The sequence below is a fragment of the Nansenia antarctica genome, assembly GCF_963989245.1.
Source record: "Nansenia antarctica genome assembly, chromosome: 3".
NCBI classification, from domain to species: Eukaryota; Metazoa; Chordata; class Actinopteri; order Argentiniformes; family Microstomatidae; genus Nansenia; species Nansenia antarctica.
In genome coordinates this window covers 24,409,703-24,414,593 of record NC_137688.1, presented here as the reverse complement: position 1 = coordinate 24,414,593, position 4,891 = coordinate 24,409,703, and positions in this window count along the sequence as shown.

Here is a 4,891-nt window from a genome sequence, read left to right as displayed (position 1 = left end):
CTCAAGTTTGACAAAAATGGAGATAGAACCTTATAATTCTAACGTCACGCAATGCTGCTTTAGGGGCCAGGTGAGCATGCTGAATACATAGATACATAGAATACGTAGATCAAAATCAAAAGGTCAAGTCACAATGCTTATAATTTGTCTGTAGTAGAATTCGTTTTGTCAGAAATCTGCTCTAAAAGCAATGGAGCTGGTGGATACTATAGAACATCTTTCATCAAAACCCTTTTGGAGACGTAAAGATTCACCTCTTTGCCTTGCCAGTGGAGTAGCGTTGCACCTCGGAGTGACATGAAATAAAGTCGATAAGGAGAGGCCAAGTGTCGTGGCTGAACAACATGTCACATAATGTACCCGGGGGCTGTTGTGGCACATTAACCGAGAGCCTCATACGGCTACGGAGGCGTATGGAACGGCAGGGGTCAGCCTGCAGAAACGGCATGATCCATCATGTTGATGAATCCCCAAGGAGCTTGTCATGTATTTGTGACAGGGTCTGGTGAAAAAGTCCTTAAGTAGAGCAAAGTCATTTTTGAAAGATTATGAAAATGCAGATTGTAAGACTGTAAGCTTTCAAATGATGTGTCATACATTGATATCTGAAAATAGTTGAAGAAGTTATGCTTATTTGAATGTTGGTACACCTCAAATCAAATACCGGAGAAACACGCTCTGAATCAAAACACACGCATAGTGTTTTAGAATATCAACATGCTAAAACACACTAGGCTACATATAATTAGATGATCACACAGTCCTTTTTTCTGAATACGTCCTAAAACCTAAGTTTGTTTACAAGCCATGTATCACTTACCCAGTAGCAGACAATACAGTGAATCCAATTAACAAATGTAGTATTTAGTGATCCTAAAACTGTTGTTTGTTATATTGAGTGGGCACTTAAACACTTCGTAATATGCAATCAAACAGAAAACAATGTTTTTTTGTTTTTTTTTAAAGAAAGAAAAGAAGCCCTAACCCTAACCCTTTTTGGTCATTTGTGCGACTTGAGAATTGCCGACATGCTGAACTTTTCACCAGACCACGTCACAATTGTTGTTGTAACCACTGTACCATGTTACTATTTCTAAATATTATTGATATAATACATATTCTGCCATATCGATACCATCATATTTAGAATATGAACATGTTATACACTGTAAAGTGAAACCATGAACTACAGTATGGATACCAGGGGGGGCTGGAGGGGATGCATGGAACAGAATGAGGAATGAGGAATGAGGAATGAGGAATGGTACTAAAAACCCAGCTTGCCTTCACCAGTTAACCCTCTCCCCCTCCCCTTCCCATGTGTCCCCAGCACTACCTTAATTAGGTCCCTATTTTTTATTATTACTACTCGATCTTTTCAGTTTGTGAAGCGTCTTTGAATGTCTAGAAAAGCGCTATATAAGTCTAATGTATTAATGAATGGAATGTACAAACCATTCCTTATTCCATTCCATTCAGCCTCCACTGATACTGTATATACCTGGATGTACCTATCTGTGTATTATATATCTGAGATAGTTAACAATTACTTTGTCAAGAGATGTCTCATATTAGGTGCATAACATCCATAACACAAGGTGTCTATTACATTAACAGATGCACAGACACAATGAAAACAAACATAATATGAACATTATTCATTGTCGGCAGCAGACAGTAAGAACTGAACTATTGGTTCAGAGGTCTAGTGTTTTCAATTATGTATTTGTGCTGTGCAATTGTCCCTTTACTTTAACTCAATTTACATTTTTTGGGGCTTTATTGGCATGGGAAACATACATTTACATTGCCAAAGCAAGTGTAAAGATACAAATAAAAAATTAAATGATTGTCATGTAATGTACGACTGCAATAAAGAAATTATGAGAGCTGTGTATATGTATAATACACTTATTTACATAAGTTACGTTTTTACGGTGGTTGTGTTCCATTGGATGTCCTTTTGCCTTCACAACAGCTCATAAATCTTGCTGCTGTGTTTGCACTTTGTTGTACTTCACCCAGCAGTTTCTTTGTCATTAGTCATGTCTTCGAAATTGTATGAAACTTAAGTTGTGAATGAATCGCGCGAGCATCGATGCTTTTCTATGATACTACTGATGACATATCATAGCCTTGAAGGGTCTTGAAGGGTTATCCCATTTCATAGGGGAAGATGTTCAACTACTGCCCCTTCTGACTCTCTTCCGAGGGGCAAGCTGTGGCTCTGAAACGAGGGGTAGGGGTAGAAAAGGGAAATGGGATTGGGCCTAACTCTCCAACCTCAGGACTGAGCACTCAGTACACGACGCACTGTAACATCCAAGATATGGCATGTATACGTTACTAATCTGTGTAACTTTAGCTTGTATGAAAAGAGCCGATGCATAATAAACTTTGTGATAATTGTTGCAGTGCATCTTGCTAAGATGTTTCTTTAAGACGGGTCAATAATGTCATGTCCTTGCACTACTCGCTATCTGCACACACGTTTTATATTTGTATTTATATATATGTAGGCTATAGATGTTAATGTTTGCTATTCTGTTGTTCAAAGAATAAAACTGGAACATGTATCAATGTATGTATCATGTTTGTCATTGTGTGAAAATAACAATGATACAGTCAATGAATTTGCAACGCCATACGCATTATACATCAATCAATCAAACTTTATTTATATACAGTCATGCATTGGATGTAACTTCAACTTAATCACACTACTTGCATCCGTACACATGTAGCGAATATCAAATACAAACATTGACTTACACCATACAGATGTATCATATTGATACTGAACATATATTGATATTGCATATTTACATTTTAGATATTTAGCAGACGCTTTTATCCAGTGACTCTGCGTCATCATTATCAACATTCTCCCGTATCGCTGGCCACACGGCTACGGAGTCCAAGGAAATACCATACGGAAACTCCCTCGCAGAGCTTTCATAAGTTTGCTGTGTCAGCTCTTGAAATTTACTGAGTCGTGTGGCCGTGAAGTGCAAACGTTATCAAACCATCGCGGGTGGCGTCGCCGTGGAGCCTTAAAGGTATGGACCACATATGCACAGAAGACCTACATTAACTGTACATGCAAACACAGAACACCCCACACAAACCAAACAGTGTACATAATGCTTTCCTCCGCCATAACGGGAGCATTATATGAACAATGACGTATTCAAATAGTTCTACCAGGATTAACACTATTCCATCAGTGGCACTATTCATGGAATCAAACTATCTTCTACTCTCAGAATAGTAGGCATTTTCAGAAGTGGGATTGTGACATTGCTGAATGAACTCAAAAATTAACTTTATTTATAGTATCTGTCTCATTTTTTTTTTATTTATCAAAGGAGATTCGGCACTCATAGCAGTGTGGAAATATTTTCTGGAGGTTTTTTAAAGGTTGAAACTGCCTGAGGGGAGTCTAGTCTTATCAGAAGTTTGAGATATGTCATAGCAAAAATAGAAAATCATCTCTGATTTGGGTTAGAAATAGAAATAGGAAAAATGTCTGACCCTCTCCATTCTCTCCCTTACTCCCTTCTAACGCTAGTATGCAAATATGGACTCATGTCTTATATAGAGGTAATCTACGTGAGCTTTCAAGTTAATGAGTCAACTAATTATCTAGAATCTAGGGCGGTGTTCCCTAGCTCTGTGAGATGAACAAACCTCCAGTTCTAGACGGTAGCTTCTCCTCAGTCTGAATCACACATTCCCCCAACTAACTAGAAGTGAGCCTTATTGTCTGCCTGTTCAGTATCATACATTGTTTAGTTTGTTGGTAATTCTGGCAACATGAGAGGCAACATGCTGTTGTTTTAGAAACAAAAAGAAAATGAAAGAGTCAAGTGGAGTGTGTGAGAGAGCTCAGAATTTAGACCTTGTAAAAAATATTTCCTTGTTGACCCTCTCAGCAGTCCAATGATATTGAGTGTCCTTCTCTCTTGTCTCCATGTCTACAGACATGCAAACTGACCAGGTGGAGAGGGGACAAATCAGAACAGGGAGAGCCGGAGAGGGGACCAGGTGGAACAGGGACAACCAGAAAGGGGACCAGGTGGAACAGAGACAGCCAGAGAGGGGACCAGGTAGAACAGAGACAGCCAGAAAGGGGACCAGGTGGAACAGAGACAGCCAGAGAGGAGACCAGGTAGAACAGAGACAGCCAGAGAGGGGACCAGGTGGAACAGAGACAACCAGAGAGGGGACCAGGTGAAACAGGGACAGCCAGAGGGTAGACAGGACAGCCAGAGGGTAGGGGACCAGGGCGAAGAGGGCCAGCCAGAGAGGGGACCAGGTAGATCAGGGACATCCAGAGAGGGGACCAGGTGGAACAGGGACATCCAGAGAGGGGACCAGGTGGAACAGGAACATCCAGAGAGGGGACCAGGTGGAACAGGAACATCCAGAGAGGGGACCAGGTGGAACAGAGACAACCAGAGAGGGGACCAGGTGGAACAGGGACATCCAGAGAGGGGACCAGGTGGAACAGGAACATCCAGAGAGGGGACCAGGTAGAACAGAGACAACCAGAGAGGGGACCAGGTAGAACAGAGACAACCAGAGAGGGGACCAGGTGGAACAGAGACAACCAGAGAGGGGACCAGGTGGAACAGAGACAGCCAGAGAGGGGACCAGGTGGAACAGAGACAGCCAGAGAGGGGACCAGGTGGAACAGAGACAGCCAGAGAGGGGACCAGGTGGAACAGAGACAACCAGAGAGGGGACCAGGGTGAAGAGGGCCAGCCAGAGAGGGGACCAGGTGGAACAGGGACAGCCAGAGGGTAGACAGGACAACCAGAGTTGTAACCAGAGTTTCAGACCAACAGCTGACAACTCACTACCATTAACAACCAAGCCCAAACAGCTC